This window comes from Rhinoderma darwinii, chromosome 11 (assembly GCF_050947455.1).
Source record: "Rhinoderma darwinii isolate aRhiDar2 chromosome 11, aRhiDar2.hap1, whole genome shotgun sequence".
Classification (NCBI taxonomy): domain Eukaryota; kingdom Metazoa; phylum Chordata; class Amphibia; order Anura; family Rhinodermatidae; genus Rhinoderma; species Rhinoderma darwinii.
The window spans coordinates 74,224,843-74,247,780 of NC_134697.1; the positions used below are offsets into that span (position 1 = coordinate 74,224,843).

The 22,938-nt window shown below is 38.3% G+C and overlaps 1 protein-coding gene across 1 annotated transcript in view; it reads left to right on the top strand.

Annotated features, from left to right (window-relative positions):
* NRG3 (neuregulin 3) overlaps positions 1-22,938 on the top strand; it is a 722,376-nt gene that overhangs the window by 582,928 nt on the left and 116,510 nt on the right. The gene's annotated exons all lie outside the window — the stretch shown is intronic.

The following is a 22,938-nucleotide window of genomic DNA, read 5'->3' on the forward strand; positions in this document are numbered from 1 at the left end:
GGTAATTAGTCTAACGGAAAACCAAATACAGTGTGCACCTCCTCAAGATAACCTCAATGTATGCGGTCGAACGCCTTCCCCGCATCCGGAAAGTGGAGCAGAGAAGGCGTTTGTGTTACTACTGACGGAATATCTAAGAAACGACAAGTACCATTAGTTGTCGTACGACTCTTAACAAACTCTACCTGATTATTACTGAGTAAGGTAGGGACAACGTCAGATAATAGCACAGCCAATGCTTTAAAATACACTTTAAGATCCTTATTTAATAGCAATATTGACCTAAAGTTGGCAGGACCATCCGGCGTTTTATGAGGTTTGGGAAGCGTGACCAACATTTCAACTGGAAATGCCCTAGCCTCGGAGGCACCATTAAAGACCCACACCAAGTAGAGGGTTAACACTAATCTATGAGCTTTATAAAATTTGGTTGTGAGACTGTCTGGTCCAGGTGATTTAGTTTGTTTTAACGACTGGATAGTCCTGTCCACCTCTTGTTCAGTAAAGACTTGTGACAATAATAGAGAATGAGCTTGTGATCATTTAGGCAAGCCCAAGCAGGTCAAATATGTGTGAATGCTCTGTAGATCCCGCTGAAGGGTGGACAGGTCTGTTTTTAAATTGTGCAGTGTAGTGTAATATTTTGCAAAGCCTGTATTTTATATCCTTCTGCATCTTTTGGATTATTGAACTGATATCCACACTTGGATCGAAGCCACACAAAGGACCACAATTTTTATCTTTGAGTTCTTCACAATTACTATCAATAGGATTTTTCTAAAGCATAATGCCATCAGTTGGCATCATACATGGCCAGCAGAATAGTATAGACTGCTATGCTATTCTATCTGGCAAAGGAGATGGAGCCTGATATTCAATTTTTCATACAATTAAAGTCAATGGCATCTGTTAGAATCCATAAGCTGTCCTTAACACACACTTTTTTAGCAGCGTTTTATTTTTTTTAGAAAAAGACCGCTTTTTTGTTTTTGGTACATGCATTTTCTGGAGCATATATTAAAGATAGTATGTTTTATTAATTTTGTTACATGCATTGTTTGTGTGATGATTTTAACCTTGCAAATCATGTGATTTAAAGATCAGGTGATTCAAAGATTCCTTTATGGAACTCATGATTTATACGGATAAAAAAGCAAAAAAGCGAACACACATTAACATATGCATTTTTTGGATCAGGAAAAAAAAGCTACGAAAGACTATGAGAGAAATACGTCACTAACTGCCTGATAAAACATCAAACCAACCTCTTGCTGCAACTTGGAAAAAACTCCAGACAAAAGTGCCACCTTAAAAAATGCACAGTAGTGTGTTCAACATTTCACCATTGACCATTGACATCTGGCCACAAAGTTTTTCCATAATAAAAGGCACAAAAAAAAGTGATTTTCCTAAAAGCGAGGCGTTTGAAAAAGTTAATTGCATAACAGTTTATCTTAATCTTCCTAGTTCATGAATGGAATACAGACAAGACTGTCATAGGCAGGGGAGTAGAAGAGAATAAAACCCTGGGGGACATAATTCTGTGTTAGGCTGGGTTCACACGAGCATGTTCGGTCCGTAATGGACGGACGTATTTCGGCCGGAAGTCCCGGACCGAACTCAGTGCAGGGAGCCGGGCTCCTAGCATCATAGTTATGTACGATGCTAGGAGTCCCTGCCTCTCTGCAGGACAACTGTCCCATACTGTAATCATGTTTTCAGTATGGGACAGTAGTTCCACGGAGAGGCAGGGACTCCTAGCATCGTACATAACTATGATGCTAGGAGCCCGGCTCCCTGCACTGAGATTGGTCCGGGACTTCCGGCCGAAATACGTCCGTCCATTACGGACGTTAATGTGCTCGTGTGAACCCAGCCTTACAATGCAGATTTATAGGCCTTTCAGGCCGGTTTTACACAGCATTTAGCAGTGTTTCAGTAGCATCATTCATGGTGTTTTTCATTCTTTAGAAAAAAATGCAGTAGCCAGAGGTCAGATGTTTGTTGGAAGTCTATAGTAAAATATGAGAATGTCTACATATAACTTTTGGTTTGTGACGTTTTAATGGCATTTTTGGGGTCAGTGTTGTTTTCATGAAAATGTCTCATGGTGAAGGTATGGAATTTTTTTCAGGTGTTTTTCTTAATAGGCTTTACAATAAAACTACAAAAAATACAATTGTTCAAAATGACACAAAAAAAAGTATGCAAAATACTCCATAAAGAAATGCTTCACTGTGTGAAGGGGGACTATGGGTCGGTGGAAATCTAGTATGACACACTGTGTGTAATGGCTGCTATTAGTGAACTTTTTCAAAAGAAAAATACATCTTTAGAAAGGGTAGAAGACATTAACACAAGAGGACAACTCAATTTTCCAACCCCCAAAACAGGTTCTTACAAGCTCATGATATTAAAAACAACAGGGCTGATTTACTATTCAAAATGTCCCAGAATTCTGGCTCAGGTGGAGACACTTTTTAGACACTTTTTGCGCCATGCTTGGGGACTTGGCTCAGAGGGAAAGAGGCATAGCTTAAAATGGCTAAAATGTGATGTGCGCCAAAATTTGTCACAAATAAACTAGCGTAGACTAAGACAACCAAGAGGTGGTACAAGGAAAAGTGTCCAACCGGTCTAGCAAGATGCGTGAAATTTATCATACAGTGTGCGCCACATTTATAAATTGTAAAGTTTACGCTGTCTAAATATATGACAGCATTAGTAAATCTGTCCCATCAACTTTATAATATACTTACATTTAAGTTTCAGCACTAGCTCAGCACCACTGAGGGACCATTCAGGTCTCACACCACTTCTTGGGGTCATCGCTGTGAAATAATGTATTGCTCATGGTAATTGCAAGTGACTACAGCAACGAATCTCTGTCTATGATACAGTGACGGCCGGCAACTGGCAGCTGTGGTCACATGAGTATTGCACGGGATGGCAAATCATGGCACCGAGGTGACACCAAGTAGTTGTGAGAGGGTCCCAGTGAACTTCAATAATAACTATAAGATTAAGTTTCCTTTTTTTTACATTGAGAACCAGTAGGCAATTATTCATAGGGGTCGAAAACTCAAAGTTTTTTTTGTTTTTGTTTTGTTTGTTAGGGAGGGCGGTGAACTGAAGTAATTGGCCTCTGTGTTTGACTTATGACTTATAAAGTAAAGGACACATTTTCTAAATCTCTGAAGCTATTTACTTCTGTTTTACTCAACAGTGCAAAGTGAATAAGTGTGTGCCATGTCTAGGAGAATATTTTCTGTAAAATCATCATTTATACCTGCTGATTAAACCTTAGCACAGCATTGCATTGCTTTGCTTTCAGCATTGCAGAGTTCAAGATTTCTAGTTGTAATGATCCCGCACTTTGCAAATACAAAAATATATTCTAAACAGAAACTGAGAAAAATACATAGGTAGATTTTTATTAACACTCCAGCAGCAATCAACTTTTTTGTGCCAGTAAATTATTTCCTTCAGTGTTGTGAAATATGAATTGGTGCAGGCTGCCTAGCCGGCTAAATGATTGATTGTAAGAACATGCTGAGTCAGCAGAAATGTTCAAATAAAATATAACTAAATCACTCGTGTCATCTTTTTTTTCTGATATTATTTTTTCTGGTGTTTTCTACCTTTCCCTGTTGTAAAAAATATTTTTAGTATTTACTTCTGCAAATATTTCATTCCAGTAAGAAATCTTAAATATATATTTGCTTAGACATACTGAACAGATGAAAGAAAAAGAAAAAGACAGTCTTACTCCGCAGGAGAACTTTTCACATTTACCAAGGGGCATAACTAGAATTCATAGGGTCCGCCAGTCAGGAATCGGTTCCCTATCTTGTTGACAGTAAAGTGATCTGTAGTGATGCAAACAGCAGCATCAATACTTTGACTTAAGACAGAAGAAAGTCATCACCATGTTTTTTTCTACACATAAAAGGAACAACGTTTCTGCGCCTGAATAGGACTCTTCAGCCTCTTGGCTCTGTAGCTGCTGCATTGAATGTAGTAATTTGCCCAAGGTAAATGGCAAAACTAACCAGTCTTGAGTGTTCTGTTAAATTATGTGACACATGTGAAAACCTCCATACATGAGTCATACGGCCCTGTCCTCGCATAATTTTCAGCATGGATTAGTAGAGAGCACTACTAAATAAATAACTAGTGGTTTTATGGTATGCTCTGCTGGCAGCATTTGAATTTTTTTCATCTATGACAAAGAGTTCACTGAAGATTAATTGGTGGAATTTTGACGATTCAGTGCTCTGTACCTGCAGTTTGGCATTTTTTTATCTGTGACACAGAGTATGCTTCCAAATAAACAATGGGGCAAATTTACTAATGCTGTCTAAGATTTAGACCGTGAAATTAGACCAGGGAGTGACGCGTGCTGTATCATGAATTTGGCGCATCTTGCTAGAATTTTTGAACCTTTTTTTCTACCTAACACCACCTCTTGGTTGGCTTAGTTTACAACAGTTTTTTGAAAATCTGTTGCAATTTTAAGCCACATCCCCCTGTCGCTGAGCTACACACCGTTTTTTAGACACTTTTGAAAAGTGTCTAGTGAAGCAGAACATCTGATCCTTTTGGCGCATTTGCTTTTAAATAGGTCTAAAACTAGATGCAACATTGTGTCAGAAAAGCACCACATTTTGGCGCATTTTACGACAAGGTCTTAAACTCTTGAATTCATCTGTCGTGAAGGCTGACCACAGTGATAACTAAGTACCAGCATCATTTCATTGTTTTCCTATCTTTTACATGTGTATTTTGCACTGCCAATTCAATAACTGACATACCGTAAAAATTTCTACAAAAAATAGACTAAAAATTTACTAAAAAATATATACAAAAAAAAAAAAACAACCTTCGGGACTGAGCACTTTTTTGCTTTTTAATTTTCGTGTTTCACTCCCCGCATTCTAATAGCTAAAAAGTTTTTATGTTTTTGTCAATAGAGCGGTGTGAGGTCTTAGTTTTTGCGCGAGGAGTTGGAGTTTCTATTGGCACCATTTAAAGTACCATATAATGTACTGGGAAACGGAAAAATGAAATTCTGTGCGGGCTGAAATTGGAAATTTTTTTAATTCTTACATTGTTTCACCATGTGGTAATAATGGCAACTTAACTTAATTCTGCAGTTCAATACAATTACGGTGATGCCAAATGTATTTGTTATTTTTAGATTTTACTACTTTTAAAAAAAAAAAATGTTTGTTAAAATAAAAATATTATATATTGTTTGTTTCACCACATTCTGAGAGCCTGAACTTTTTATTTTTCCGTGGATTGAGCGGTGTGAGGGCTTATTTTTTTTGCGGGATGAGCTGTAGTTCTTATTGGTACCATTTCTTGGCACATACAACTTTTTGATCACTTTTTATTAAAAAATTTTGCACGGATAAGTTGACCAAAAAAACAGTGATTTTGGCGGTTTAATTTTTTTTAATTTTTTACGACATTCACTGTGTGAGTTAAATAATGGTATAATGTAATAGTTCGGACTTTTGCAGATGCAGCAATAGCAATAGTGTTTATTTTTTACATTACTTTAGAGGAAATATTTTTTTTATTTTTTTTTACGTTTTGATATGTATATTATTTTACTACTAATAACTTTATTTAACTTTTTTTTTACATATTTTATTAGTCCCCCTGGGGGACTTGAACCAGTGATTGTTAGATGTATTACAGTGTATAGTCATTTGTACAGACCCGTAGAACCTCAGGCCCCTGGGCTGCCATGAACAGCATCGGCACTCCATGACCGCATTGTAGGGGTGCCGATGAGCTGTCAGAGGGGGTCGCCCCCCTTTTTAATGCCTTAGATGCTGTGGTCACAATTGACCGCAGCATTTGAGGGGTCAAACGTCCAGGAACAGTGCGATCGCTGAACACAGCTGAAATCCTCAGCGTATGGAGCGGGCTCAACGTGTGAGCCCGCTTCATACATCACCCCTCGCAACAGGACGTAATAGCATGTTGTGGTGCGCGAAGGGGTTAAAACCTTTAGCCCATTATTTACCAGCCTATTTTAGGCCCTAATGACCAAGCAAATTTTTTCATTTTTCTATAGTTGCATTCAAAGAGCTATAACTTTCTTATTTTTCCATCTACATAGCTGTATGAGGACTTGTTTTTTGCGGGATTAGTTGTACTTTTTAATGGCACCGTTTTGGGGTACCTATTTTTTTAAAACTTTTATTAACTTTTTTGAGGGGAATGGAAAAAAACCTGATATTCCGCCCTACTTCTATGCGTTTCAAATTCACGCTATTCACTGTGCGGCATAAATAACATGTTTTATTCTATGGGTCAGTACGATTACGATGATGCCACACATGTAGAGGTTTTTTATGTTTTACTACTTCTGCAGAATAAAAACTCTTTTGAAGGAAAATGATTTGTTTTTGCATCGTCGCTTTCCAAGAGCTGTAATTTTTTTATGTTTTTATCAATGTAGTAATATAATGGCTTGTTTTTTGTGGGGGGTTCGTTTACGGCATCCAACGAGCAGTTTAACCCCTTAAGGACGCAGCCACTTTTGGACCAAATGACACAGACTCATTTTTTAAATCTGACATGTGTCATTTTTATGTGGCAATAACTCCGGAATGCTTTTACCTATCCAAGCGATTCTGAAAATATTTTCTCGTGACATATTGTACTTTATGTTAGTGAAAAAATTTGGTCAATAAATTTAATATTTTTTGTGAAAAACACCAAAATTTAGAGAAAATTTGCAAAAATTTTCATTTTTTTAAATTCAAATGTATCTGCTTGTAAGACAGATAGTTATACCACACAAAATAGTATCTAGTTAACATTTCCCATGTGTCTACTTTATGTTTGCATAATTTTTTGAACATCCTTTTATTTTTCTAGGACGTCACAAGGCTTATAATTTTAGCGGCAATTTCTCATATTTTCAAGAAAATTTCAAAAGGCTATTTTTTCATGGACCAGTTCAGTTGTGAAGTAGATTTGAGGGCCTTATATATTAGGAACCCCCACAAATCTCCCCATTTTAAAAACTGCACCCATTAAAGTATTCAAAACAGCATTTAGAAAGTTTCTTAACCCTTTATGCATTTAACAGGAATTAAAGCAAAGTGGAAGGGAAATTTGCAAATTTCATTTTTTTGCAGAAATTCCATTTTAATAAATTTTTCCTGTAATACTGAAGGTTTTTACAAGAGAAACACAACTGAATATTTATTGCCCTGATTCTGCAGTTTTTAGAAGTACCCAAAATGGGGCCCCAGTTTGCTACGGGCCTGAAAAAAAGGCCCCAGAAGCAAAGGAGCACTTAGTGGATTTTTCGGCCTTCCTTTTCTTAAATTATATTTCAGGCACCATATCAGGTTAGAAGAGGTCTTGTGGTGCAAAAACAAAGGAAACCCCCCAAAAGTGACTCCATTTGGGAAAATTCACCCCTAGAGGAATTCATCTAGGGGTGTAGTGATCATTTTGATCACACAGGTATTTCATAGATTTCATTAGAATTGGGCAGTGAAAATGAAAAATTACATTATTTTTCAATAAGATGTAGCTTTACCTCAGAATTTTTACTTTTTTCAACAAATAAATGAAGAAAAGCACCCCAATATTTTTAAAGCAACCTCTGCAGAGTACGGAAATACCCCATATGTGGTAATAAACCACTGTATGAATACACATCAGGGATCAGAAGGGAAGGCACGCCATTTAGCTTTTGGAATACAGATTTTGCTGGATTAATTTCTCGGCACCATGTCGCATTTGTAAAACTCCTAAAGTACTAGCACAGTGGAAACCCCCCAAAAGTGACTCCATTTGGGAAACTACACCCCTAGTGGAATTCAACTAGTGGTGTAGTGTGCATTTTGACCCCCAGGTGTTTCATAGATTTCATTAGAATTTTGCAGTAAAAATGAAAAAAATTTTTTTTTCCACTAAGATGTAGCTTTAGGTCAAAATGTTTAATTTTCTCATCAAATAAAGTAGAAAAAGCACCATGACATTTGTAAAGCAACTTCTCCAGAGTATGGAAATACCCCACATGTGGTAATAAACCACTGTATAAATACACATCAGGGCTCAGAAGGGAAGGCACACCATTTAGCTTTTGGAGTACAGATTTTGCTGGATTAATTTCTCGGCACCATGTTGCATTTGTAAAGCTCCTAAGGTACCAGTACAGTGGTAACCCCCCCCAAAAAGTGACTCCATTTGGGAAACTACACCCTTAGAGGAATTCAACTAGGGGTGTTGTGAGCATTTTGACCCCACAGGTGTTTCATAGATTTCATTCGAATTTGGCAGTAAAAAAAAAAAAATTACATTTTTTTTCCACATTTTTTTTCCACATTTTTTTTCCACTAAAATGTAGCTTTAGGTCAAAATGTTTCATTTTCTCATCAAATAAAGGAGAAAAAGCACCATAACATTTGTAAAGCAACTTCTCCTGAGTACAGAAATACCCCATATGTGGTAATAAACCACTGTATGAATACACATCAGAAGGGAAGGAGCACCATTTGGCTTTTGGAGAGCAGATTTTGCTGGATTGGTTTTCTGCACCATGTCGCTTTTGCAAAGCCCCTTAGGTACCAGTACACTGGAAACTCCCCAAAGGTGACTCCATTTGGCAAACTACACCCATTTAGGAATTCATCTAGGGGGTAGTGAGCATTTTGACCCCACAGGTGTCTCACAGATTTTATTACAAATGGGCAGTGAAAATGAAAAATCACATTATTTTCCAATAACACATAGCATTAGTTCAAAATGTTTCATTTTCTCAACAAATAAAAGAGAAAAAGCACCATAACATTTGTAAAGCATTCTCTCCAGAGTAGGGAAATACCCCACACGTGGTCATAAACTTCTATTTGGACACACAGCAAGGCTCTAAAGGGAAGGAGCGCCATTTAGTATTTGGAGTGGAGATTTTACAAGATTCGTATTTTGACACCATGTTGCATTGAGCTATACTACCAGTGCAGTGGTACTCCCGAAAAATTACACCATTTTGGAAACTAGATCCCTCAAAGAATTTATCTAGGGGTGTAGTGAGCATTTTGACCGCACAAGTGCTTTGCAAAAATGAGTAAACAATAGATGTTGCAGATTGAAAATTGCTGTTTTCCACAGATATGCCATTTCAGTGCCCAATGTGTTGTGCCCAGCTTGTACCACCGTAGACACATATCCCATAAATTGTTAAGCGGGTTCTCCAAAATACAGTAATACCCCATATGTGGTTATAAATTGCCGTTTGGGCACACTGCCAAGCTCAGTTGGACCACCATTTGGCTTTTGAAGCACAGATTTTGCTTGGTGTTTTACTGGTATTTCAGCTTATAATGTGGGGGCATATATAAGCTGGGCAGAGTACATCAGGGTATATGTAAGCTGGGCAGAGTACATCAGGGTATATGTAAACTGGGCGGAGTACATCAGGGTATATGTAAACTGTGGAGTACATCAGGGTATATGCAAGCTGTGAGGAGTACATCAGGGCAGATGTAAGCTTGGCGGAGTACATCAGGGTATATGGGTATATGTCAGCTGTGCGGAGTACATCAGGTTATATGGGTATATGTAAGCTGTGCGGAGTACATCAGGGTATATGTAAGCTGGGTGGAGTACATCAGGGTATATGTAATCTGTGCGGAGTACATCAGGGTATATGTAAGCTGTGCGGAGTGTATCAGGGTGTATGTAAGCTGTGCGGAGTACATCAGGGTATATGTAAACTGCGGAGTACATCAGGGTATATGTAATCTGGGCAGAGTACATCAGGGTATATGTAAGCTGGGCGGAGTACATCAGGGTATATGTAAACTGGGCGGAGTACATCAGGCTATATGTAAGCTGTGAGGAGTACATTAGGGCATATGTAAGCTGGGCAGAGTACATCAGGGTATATGTAAACTGGGCGGAGTACATCAGGGTATATGTAAACTGGGCGGAGTACATCAGGCTATATGTAAGCTGTGAGGTGTACATCAGGGCATATGTAAGCTGGGCAGAGTACATCAGGGTATATGTAAGCTGGGCGGAGTACATCAGGGTATATGTAAGCTGGGCGGAGTACTTCAGGGTATATGTGAACTGGACGGAGTGCAACAGGTCATAATAGGATAATGTAATAATGGGGTGAATGAATAATCCATGGATTGGTGTGGTACGCTTTGAACCAATCCTTTATGCACAGGCTGAGTTTTTGGGGTATTATACAAAATATCTGCGCTCCAGTATTGCCTAATCTTTGACTTCTTCACTAGCCCTATAAGCAGCACAAGGCCCTAAAGTTTACTCATCTCCGCTGCATCTACAGGGTCCGCCTGTGGGGTACAGAAAATGACGATGTGGGGTATTTAGTGAAATTCTACTGGACCTAAAAAATGAGGCTGGGCCGTCATTTTGCATCATTGCGTTTTGAGAGTCATAACGTGTTATTTTTCCGTTGACGGAGCTGTGTGAGGGGACATTTTTTGTGGAACGAGCTGTAATTTTTATTGGTTCCATTTTGGGGTACATGCAATTATTTTTTTAGCACCATTTATTCCATTTTTTGGGAGATGAGGAAACCAAAAAGCCATTCTAGCACGTTTTTTTTTGTTTTTTTTACAGTGTTCATCGTGCAGTATAAACAACATGTTAACTTTATTCTGCGGGTCGAAACGATGTTAACTTTTTTTACGTTTCACTACGTTCCCACAGTAAAAATACTCTTTTCTAAAAAAAAATCATCTTTTAGTGTTGCCATTTTTTGACAGCCATAACTTTGTTATATTTTTAGTTGATATCGCTGCGGGAGGACTTTTTTTTATACGCGACGAACTGTAGTTTCTATTGGTACCATTTTGCGTTACTTGCAACTTTTTATTACATTTTTTTTGAGACAAGATGACCAAAAAATAAAATGTTGTCATAGTTTTTTATTAAAAACTTTTACGGTGTTCACCGTGCGGTAAAATTAATGTGACATTTTTATAGATTATAGTGTTTTCATTTTTTTTTCTAATAATAAAGGAGTTGATCAGAGAAACAGGACGATTGTTGTTTTTATTAGTTAAAACTTTTATTTATTTATTTCCCTTTAACATTTTTTTTAACTTTTTTCATTTTTTCTTTTAAACTGACCTGGGGACTTGAAGATCTGGTCTTCTGATCCCTTGTACAATACACTGCACTACTTATGTATGTACTTATGTAGTGCAGTGCATCGTAACTGTCATTCATCATCTGACAGTTAGCGTATTAGTTTTTTCTATATTTTACTACTGTTACATGTGTAAAAACGTACATTTATTTGTGTCACCAAATTCTGAGAGCCATAACTTTTCTATTTTTCCGTCGTTTATGTGCTATGAGGGCTTATTTTTTGCGGGACAAGCTGTAGTTTTTAATAATACTATTTTGGAGTACATGCGACATTTTAATCACTTTTTATTCCATTTTATGTGGGAGATGAAGTGACCAAATAATAGCGATTATGGCATTTACAGTTGAATTTTTTTTGTGTAATAGTTCAGACATTTACGGATGCGGCAATACCAATTATGTTTATTTATTTTTTTACTATGCTCTCGGGGGAAAATGGGAAAACTTGTTTTTTTTAACTTTTAATATTTTATGTTGCACTGTATACTGCAATACTAATGTATTGCAGTATATCGTCTTTCTGACAGGCTTCTATTAAATGTCGCGGTCGCTATTTATCGTGGCATTTAACAGGTTAAAAGAGCGGGATCGTGCTCGAGCGTGATCTCGACCTTTACTGTGAAGTGTCGGCTGTACCATACAGCTGACACCCGCATTATATAGAGCGGGTTTACTCCGTGAGCCCATTCCATACTTCCCCTACCCGGCTATGATGTAACCAGATGTCCAATGTCGGGAAGGGGTTAAAACTCCTCTCTCTCAATGCTAGTATCACATGTCCCAAATATGTAGCACTATTTTAAACAATTTATTATACTAACAATAGTAAATATAGTTAATAGATTTTTCTGCTTGTACCAGATTGTATAATTGATGCTGGTGAACCCCCTAGATAAGGGCGTAATACTTGTCTGTGTGCTGTCCGTTGAAATAACTCACAGCACACGGACCCATTCATTTCAAAGGGGTTATTCAGATGTCCATGTTTCACGCATCAGTTACATAGAAAAGCAGAGAAAAAAATGAAAAAAAGAAAGAAGTGCTTGCATGGACGTGAAAAACGTATGCCAAGCACAAAGCGCACTGATGTCAATACACACACGGACATGAAAAGTAGGAAAAACGCTGTTTTTTACACGTGCAATTCGGACACGCTCGTCTGAACGAAGCCTTAGGTATGTTCACATGGCTTATTTTTTGGGCCGAAAGCAGACGAAAAACGGCCCAAAAATCAAAAGCAGAATGCCTCCAAACATCTGCCCATTGAGTTCAACGGGACAAACGGCGTTCTGTTCCGATGGGGCTTTTTTTAAAAAAAAACGGCCGCGTTAAAAAACGCCTGCGAAAAAGAAGTGCATGTCACTTCTTGAGCTGTTTTTGGAGCCATTTTTCATTGACTCTATAGAAAAATAGCTCCAAAAACAGCCGTAAAAAACACAGCGAAAAATGCGAGTTCATTAAAAAACGTCTGAAAATCAGGAGCTGTTTTCCCTTGAAAACAGCTCTGTATTTTCAGAGGTTATTTATTAAGCGTGTGAACATAGCCTTATTGTTCTTTTTTAATGGCAACTTGCAATTAAGTGTCAAAAATATTTTGTAGATTTTCTTCTGTATATATGTTTTTCCAATTTATTCATATTATACTATTTTCATCAATACAAAAAAACAAAATGTAACATGGAAATAAAATATATATTCATGAGTTAATTGCTTTTTTTAAGTCATGTACCAACATCTAGAGTTTGTGCTCAGCTTGGCCACTAAAATAACTATTTAAAGAACATTTCTATCTGTTGTGAGTTCCAGTAGTCTGATATATGTGATTAGACCAGTATGAATATAGTCATTTTCCCGGGCATACAAAATCATTTTGCTAAAGTGCTGGCCTGATGGATGATTATGGGAAAATACAAATTAAGGTATTGGACATCAGCCCTATGCATGGATATTGGTGATGATATAATGTTTCAATCCCATTCTTTTATGATGTTTAATGAAGATTAATGTTTTGCACTTGATCATTTTCGCTGTAGATTGCATCATTCATCAGTCTTTATAAATATTGTTCTAACCAAAGTCGACCATTTAGGTAAAAGTCTAAATAGAAAATGGCCTAGTAAGTAGAAAGCATGACACATTAATTATACAGATACAGTATATGTGTATATATATATATATATATATATATATATATATATATACCACCGTTCAAAAGTTTGGGGTCACCCAGACAATTTTGTGTTTTCCATGAAAACTCACACTTATATTTATCAAATGAGTTGCAAAATGACTAGAAAATATAGTCAAGACATTGACAAGGTTAGAAATAATGATTTTTATTTGAAATAATAATTTTCTCCTTCAAACTTTCATCAAAGAATGCTCCATTTGCAGCAATTACAGCATTGCAGACCTTTGGCATTCTAGCTGTTAATTTTCTGAGGTACTCGGGAGAAATTTCACCCCATGCTTCCAGAAGCCCCTCCCACAAGTTGGATTGGCTTGATGGGCACTTCTTGCGTACCATACGGTCAAGCTGCTCCCACAACAGCTCTATGGGGTTGAGATCTGGTGACTGCACTGGCCACTCCATTACAGATAGAATACCAGCTGACTGCTTCTTCCCTAAATAGTTCTTGCATAATTTGGAGGTGTGCTTTGGGTCATTGTCCTGTTGTAGGATGAAACTGGCTCCAATCAAGCGCTGTCCACAGTGTATGGCATGGCGTTGCAAAATGGAGTGATAGCCTTCCTTATTCAAAATACCTTTTACCTTGTACAAACCTCCCACTTTACCAACACCAAAACAACCCCAGACCATCATATTACCTCCACCATGCTTGACAGATGGCGTCAGGTACTCTACCAGCATCTTTTCAGTTGTTCTGCGTCTCACAAATGTTCTTCTGTGTGATCCAAACACCTCAAACTTCGATTCATCTCTCCATAACACTTTTTTCCAATCTTGCTCTGTCCAATGTCTGTGTGCTTTTGCCCATATTAATCTTTTCCTTTTATTAGCCAGTCTCAGATATGGCTTTTACTTTGCCACTCTGCCCTGAAGGCCAGCATCCCGGAGTCGCCTCTTCACTGTAGATGTTGACACTGGCGTTTTGCGGGTACTATTTAATGAAGCTGCCAGTTGAGGACCTTTGAGGCGTCTATCTCTCAAACTAGAGACTCTAATGTACTTGTCTTGTTGCTCAGTTGTGCAGCGGGGCCTCCCACTTCTCTTTCTACTCTGGTTAGAGCCTGTGTGTGCTGTCCTCTGAAGGGAGTAGTACACACCGTTGTAGGAAATCTTCAGTTTCTTGGCAATTTTTCGCATGGAATAGCCTTCATTTCTAAGAACAAGAATAGACTGTTGAGTTTCACATGAAAGCTGTCTTTTTCTAGCCATTTTGAGAGTTTAATCGAACCCACAAATGTAATGCTCCAGATTCTCAACTAGCTCAAAGGAAGGTCAATTTTATAGCTCCTCTAAACAGCAAAACTGTTTACAGCGGTGCTAACATAATTGCACAAGGGTTTTCAAGTGTTTTCTAATCATCCTTTAGCCTTCTAACACAGTTAGCAAACACAATTTACCATTAGAACACTGGAGTGATGGTTGCTGGAAATGGGCCTCTATACACCTATGTAGATATTGCATTAAAAACCAGACGTTTGCAGCTAGAAAAGTCATTTAGCACATTAACAATGTATAGAGTGTATTTCTGATTAATTTAATGTTATCTTCATTGAAAAAAACTGTGGAAACTACTTTTGAACGGTAGTGTATATAAAAAAGCTTTAAAAGTAAATGATGTGGATGCAGAACTATCTTTTATGTTCATCTGGGTGGTAGCTGTCGCCTTCGTAATGGGGCTGTTGAAAACCTAAGCAAATAGAATTTGATTCAGTTAATGTATCCTATAAGTGCTAATTTTACAATGATATAGTAGAAGACTTTAATCCAGTCTGGGCAGAGATGGAGCATGACTTAGTGTACAAAACTGCAGAATAAACCTTTGGCGAATCCCTTGTAGCAAATACTTCTTCCATTATGGACCCACAGTCGACTGCATAAACCATTTCTTCAATAACTGTGTTTTTTGGGAACAAGTGCTGTTGCAGGCTCTAATCAAATCAATGATGTATTTACAGTATATAGTATATACAGTATATAGTATACGTAATAGTTTTAAGTAGCCCATAGTTACATAGTTAACTAGCACTAGTCACGTTTTAAGACACATTGACAGAACATCATAACGCCAAACTGACTGCCAATTTATAGTGTAATTGTTTTTTAATCTTTATGAGACACTCAACATGTGGTTCTCTATTGTTCATTTTCTTGGATAGTGATATGACCCATGTATGTGATATGTCCTTTTCCTAATTTCTGGTGGTCAAATGATCTTATCTATAGAAATGTGTGGCCTTAAAGAGGCTCTGTCACCAGATTTTGCAGCCCCTATCTGCTTTTGCAGCAGATAGGCGCTGCAATGTAGATTACAGTAACGTTTTTATTTTTAAAAAACGAGCATTTTTGGCCAAGTTATGACCATTTTTGTAGTTATGCAAATGAGGCTTGCAAAAGTCCAAGTGGGTGTGTTTAAAAGTAAAAGTCCAAGTGGGCGTGTATTATGTGCGTACATCGGGGCGTGTTTACTACTTTTACTAGCTGGGCGTTCTGATGAGAAGTATCATCCACTTCTCTTCAGAACGCCCAGCTTCTGGCAGTGCAGATCTGTGACGTCACTCACAGGTCCTGCATCGTGTCGGACACATCGGCACCAGAGGCTTCAGTTGATTCTGCAGCAGCATCGGCGTTATCAGGTAAGTCGATGTAGCTACTTACCTGCAAACGCCGATGCTGCTGCAGAATCATCTGTAGCCTCTGGTGCCGATGTGTCCCCGCTAGTCTGACACGATGCAGGACCTGTGAGTGACGACACAGCGTGATCTCTCGAGAACACGCTGTGTCTGCACTACCAGAAGCTGGGCGTTCTGAAGAGAAGTGGATGATACTTCTCATCAGAACGGCCAGCTAGTAAAAGTATTAAAAACGCCCCGATGTACGCACATAATACACGCCCACTTGGACTTTTACTTTTAAACACACCCACTTGGACTTTTGCAAGCCTCATTTGCATAACTACAAAAATGGTCATAACTTGGCCAAAAATGCTCGTTTTTTAAAAATAAAAACGTCACTGTAATCTACATTGCAGCGCCTATCTGCTGCAATAGCAGATAGGGGTTGCAAAATCTGGTGACAGAGCCTCTTTAAGGCCCTTTTACACGGCCCAATTATCGGCAAAACAAGCATTTACAGTACGCTCGTTCCAGATTATTGCCCTGTGTAAACAGGGCAACGATCAGGCGATGAATGAGCAAACGCTAGTTCATCGGCTGATTGTATCGTTTATACAGCCGAAAATATTATCGTTGTCGGCAGCACTTCTCCCTGTGTAAACCGGGAGATGTGCTGCCGACATGATAGAAATGTATAGGGACGAGCACTCGTAGTAATCTACATTGCAGCGCCTATCTGCTGCAATAGCAGATAGGGGTTGCAAAATCTGGTGACAGAGCCTCTTTAAGGCCCTTTTACACGGCCCAATTATCGGCAAAACAAGCATTTACAGTACGCTCGTTCCAGATTATTGCCCTGTGTAAACAGGGCAACGATCAGGCGATGAATGAGCAAACGCTAGTTCATCGGCTGATTGTATCGTTTATACAGCCGAAAATATTATCGTTGTCGGCAGCACTTCTCCCTGTGTAAACCGGGAGATGTGCTGCCGACATGATAGAAATGTATAGGGACGAGCACTCGTAGTAACATACGCTTGTCCCCATACATAGCTCGTTGTGGAAGGAGCATACGAGTGCCGATCAATGAGCTGTCTCATTGATTGGCGCTCATTTACAAGGCCTCCGTCGGGCAGTGAAATAGGACCCTTGTGCCTGCTGGGCATGGTCTGATCACTGGAGGTAGTCCAGAGTTTTATTGAAATATATTCTTCAATCCATTTACCCAGTTGGACCAGGAAGTCTAACTGGCTGAGGAGAAATTTAAGCTGATGGCAATATGCATCACTGTTAACTTTTTAGGCCTCCCTTACACACACTTTTTAGCAGTAATTTTAAAATGCATGTAAAAAAAGCCACAAGTTAAAACCATTTTAATGGCTTTTTTACATGCATTTTTTGGTGGCCTTCTTTATATTCAGTGTAATTTTGGACAGGTATTTCTTCCGGCATTTTTAAAAGTCCTATGGAGAAGCCTACATGCTGCTTTTTGGTGAAAAAAAATTACCACAAAAATGCTACAAATTTTCCACAAACCAGGACGCTGTGTATTTAGGCATTCCCATATTTTACTACAGACTTTAACCGCTTAAAGACATGGGCAATTTTGTCCTTGGGGACATAACAATTTATAGTTTTCATTCTCTTTGCATCCTAGCGCTCATAACTTTTTTATTTTTTGTTTGACGTAGCTGTATGAGACTTTGTTTTTTGTAGGACTAGTTGTACTTTAAGTAGGTGCACATTTTTGGTATATTTACATTATCGTTTAATTTATATTAATTTTTATTTTGGAAAAAATGCAGACAAAATGCAGTTCTGCTACAGTTTTTTTGTTGTTTTTTTTTGGCTAACACCATCATCATAAATGATGCTATATATTTGTTGTGCAGGTCGTGAAGATACCAAATATGTGTATATTATTTAATATTTTGGGACTTATATTTAATAGAGTTTATTTATAGTAAATATGTGCATTTGGGTGCATTTTTTTTTTTTTTAAATTTAACATTCCTTTTTTTTCTTTAGATTTTCCTTTTTATTTTTCCAATCCTATAGGGGGATTTAAAATTTTTATTTTTATATCTAAAGTGGATGTAAATAGTCTACACACTCCCTGTTAAAATTACATGTTTTTGTCATGTTACAAAATCAGTCCAAGATGACTCCTTTCAGAACTTTTTCCAACTTTAATGTGACCCTGGAGGCATGGCTTAGCAGAGGCAGACAGAAGGCAGACCTGGGGGGCTTTATTACGCCGCCGGGCTACCATGGCAACCAGAGGCAACCCCCGATCGCTTTGAGGGAGGGCCATTGGACTGTCTTAGGGGGTCGACCCCTCCTACTAACGGTTTACCGGTGTCTAACAGATATAAATCCAAATGGGTTAAGTCAAGACAACGTGGTAGCCGCTTGATGGGACCCCTACGACCAATTCACTTTTAGGGAAACTGCACATCAAGAAAGTCTCTGACAATGCATCCATAATGAGGTGGAGCGCCATCTTGTTGGATGAAATCAGGAAATGTTCCATCCTCTGGCAACAATGAAAGAAACACGTCTTCATCTAAGAACCTTGTGTAATGGTCTGCTCTTAATGTTCCATCAATTAAAAAAGATCCCACAATTAGGGTAACCCATACACCACACTATTCCATGACTTTAAGCAAGGGACATGTGTAAGATGGAAGGGTCCAGTGAGGGCTTGTGTCCAACTAGCATCGCTGATTCTTTTTGTTAACCTCACCATTCACAAAGAAATTTGCTTCATCACTGAACAGCACCTCATAGGAAGTGAAGTGCTTAACTGAAGTTGCTGTGTCATTTATTCTGCAAATTCTTTCTGACGGCCTGGGTCATCTTCGGTCAGGTGTTGCAGCATCTGAATTTTGTAATGGTTCCATTTATGGGTAGACAAAATTTGCTAAATCGAAGTATGGTTACCCCACATTTCAGAGAGAAAGTGCTATGCAGTGATGTAGTGGGCTCTTGCTGACTGAGGCCAGTACAGTGGTGGCTGTTGCTACATTTGTTGTGGTTTTTGGTCGTCCAGCTTTCAGTTTATTGGTGACAGGACCTGTTTCTCGGAATTTGCCAAGAAGTTTGGCAACTGGACTGTGGGTAATGGATGTTCTGTTTGGCTGGTGTTGGTTGAAATCTTCTGCGATGATGTGTGCTTATTCACGTTCTGCTTAGAATAACGCCATTGTTTACATCTCCTACACAGAAGAAAAATCCCTATTTTAACATGAGAACAAATAAAGTTACGTTAACATCGAGAACATCCTTGTTTTTCGGGTAAACTTCTATACTAGTTTGATGGGTCACACACATACCTTCCCATTTAAAAAAAAACTGAAGTGTAATCCAAAACGATGGCATTCGAGATGGCTGCTATGTTGGTGACATGGCCTAACAGGTTTTCCCCTTTCCTTACAGCTTGTGTCTAAAATTGGATCATCGTATGCCAAACCATTTTCATATTATATGGATGTTTTCTTACTTTTAAGATACCTGTATATGTAGCTACATGTAGAAAATGATACCAAGTTCTATCTGCTATGCAGTACGTAGGCCTCCATACTATGTGAGTTGCCTGCAGAATAAATCTTTTACATTTTAAGGATTTAGGATGGCATGTCTTCATTATAGAGTAGCCTGTCACTAACACCCATCAATCACAGCAGCATCTGAGAGATAAAAACGCAATAGAACCTTTTTTATTGTTTCTCTATTCCAAGCATTCACAGATGCACAATGTTTTAAAAAACTATATAGAAATAAAATTATTGCTAGTCAAAACAGGGCCTTACATAGAGGTTAACCTCTTTGTTGCTACTATACAATTCTTCTGTGTGGTATTACGGTATCTTCACGTCACATGTGTTATTTTAATAACTAAATTACCTGCTTTTACACATACTCTACAATCTTTGAAAATACATTTTCCCTGCGAGCTAACACAAGGTCAGCATGAGGTGTCTGTCTCTAATAGCTTTAACTGCAGATGTCACTGCTTGATCTGGTAATGGAAGGAATGCTAGTTCAGTGCAAGGTCCGTAAAGTTGTGCATCAAAGCTTTCATGACAACAAAACGGTAATCAGTCGCCTTAAATAAGGACTCGGCCAATCTTGGTTTTTTTTATTTTCGTTTTTTCTTTCCCGCCTTCCAAAAGCTATAACTTTTTTATTTTTTCATCGACATAGCCGCACGAGGGGTTGTTTTTTTGCGGGACAAGTTGTCGTTTTTCATGGCATTATTTATTGTACTGCATAATTTACTGGGAAACTGAAAAAAATATTTGTGGGGTGAAATGGACAAAAAAGAGAGATTATGCTATTTTTTGGGGGGTTTTGTTTTTACGGCGTGCATCAGGCGGTAAAAACTACATATTTACCTTATTCTATAGGTTTATACGGTTACGGCAATACCAATTTCTTTATTTTTTTTAAGTTTTAGCACTTTTATTAAAAAAAAATATTCGCTAAAATAATTTCTTTGGGGTCTTAAGCTGTCATATGTGTGTACATGAGTAATAACACTATTTCTGGCTATTATGTTACTTATATGTGGCATTATTTAGCAGTTTCCCACCCTGCAGTCTATATCTCTAATTCTCATTTTTCTTAAAGCTAGTGGGAGGAATCTAATATCTATCCTGTCTCCTATACACTGCACGCACAGAAGTGGAGAATCCTGCTCTCCTTTCCCTATCTATCACATATATAGAAGCTGCAGCAGCATGGAGTACATCATATAGCAGAAATTAGTAGTGTAGGTGAGAATCCAACACTGAGGTGAGATAGAAAGCTTACCATTAAGTCTGTGAGTTTCTATCTGTTCCTACTTCCTCCCCTGCTCACCTCTCCCTCCTCCATAGACTTACATGCAGAGTGTCTGTGGGACTCTCTCTCTCTCTCTCTCTCTGCTCCCCCTCCTGCACCCCTCCCCTCTCCATAGACTTGTAGTCATGCAGTGAAAAAAAACACTCCCACCTTCTGCAGCCCATCTGTAACCAGGGACAATGCTTGACAACAGCAGGTGAACAGTAGATTGCAGGAAGGGAGACACCTAGTGGCAGTAACTTAACTCAGAATTTGCAAGAATAAAATAACTACATTTTAACAGTAAGTAAATTAAAAATATGTTTTATATCAGGTATACTATTAAATCAGCATAAGTTGTTTGAAAAACTAGTGTACATTTAAAGTCATTCTCTGTATAATGAAAAGTTTTAAAATATAAAGTAATATCATCTCTTTATCAATTCTTTGTGGTTTTCAAGATACCTACTTGGCATCATTGTATATGAATATTATTTTTTTACTCTAACTGTATATAAATTCATCCTGTTCATGTGATGATCACATACAGTAGGTGCGGACTCATTACAAGACACTTCGCTAATAATTGCACTGTAACTTTAACAAGCTGTGCACCTGTCTGTACTTCACATGACCAGGACAGGTTTTTATCCTCGGAATGTATACAAAAAGGCTCAAATTAAATGACAGTAAGCAGAGATCTTGAAAAGCATCAAAGTACATAGGAAAACTATAATATTTTATTATAAAATGAATATGCTTTACTTGTGGAAAGTGTAATACCCCATTAATGCTTGCTTATAGTATCTATCTGGTTAAAAACAACAGCGCATGGACCCCCAAGAAAGCAGCTCCAATTAATTTAACATTAAAAAAAATGAAGTATGGGTAACTTTACAGAATTTTTTTTATAAAAACCTGTGTCTGCATGTTTACAGACCCAAACAAACCCTGTGTATAGTCTGATCCTACAAATCTATTGACATCAGGTCACTTAGGTCTGCATATTAGCTGCATACGTAAAACAGTAGAATCATTTACATGAAGACAATTTGCAAAGTTGCTAAACAATTTTGTGTAGATGCATTGGAGCAATAGCAAATTTGCTTTCAAAGTGCATGTACAGTACCCCATAAACCAATCTTAATTTAAAGCAGATCCAGTCATATGCTGCTCTAGTTATAAATACAGGTCTGATTGTTTAATAGCTCAATATTAGACTCCAGCTTATGAGTCCAAAGAATTTTGTGTAGTTTGACATAATACTGTTGCCCAGTGGACCTGGTGCTATAATATGGCGCTTTTGGCTAGGGCAGTATATTTTAAATCCACTTTAAAGCTTCCAATTGTGTTTAGGCCATTAAAAACTATTAATACTGAAAAGACTTGATGAATTATTTTGAAATCATGGTACATGACATTTTTTACATAAATACGTATTATTAAGTAGCATATGGTAGGGGGGGGACCTGTTACAAAATTTGTATTGGGGCCCAAGTGCTTTGGGTTAAGCCTTAATTCCTCCATTTTCACTTGTCAGTAGGGCAATAGTTACACGTTGTTTTCCTATGATCTAGCCAGGATAGGTGGCTACAAGAAATTCAATTTTCCTATAAATTTCCTGACCTATTATCAGACTTCCCATAATGTATCATACATTTATGAATTTCTGACATACATGAGCAGGTCCTCTAAAATGATAGTAATGATTGTTATTAACCCCTACCCGCACCAGGACGTAACTGTACGTCGTTGCTGACAGCTGACACTCCCCTCTTGCCGGCCAGCGGTCCTTTGCCGCTGATTTCGGCGCATTAACCCCTTAAATTCGGCGATCGGGTGCAATCGCCGAATTTTAGGGGTTTCTAACATATCGGCAGACCCCCGTCCGAAATCGCGGGGTCTGCCGATAGTTAGTATGGCAAACGGAAGCCAAACAATGGCTTCCGGGTCTGCCATGGACAGAAGCCCATCAGGACCAACCTTCGGCTGGTCCTGATAGGCTTCCTGTCAGAGTGACAGAAAGTCACTGTGCCGTTCCCGATGCACACTGTCGGCGACAGTGTGCATCGGGAACTTGGAGATCAGCTGTCCCCGACAGCTGACACTCTCCAGTGTTGCCGATCAGCGGCTCATCGCCGC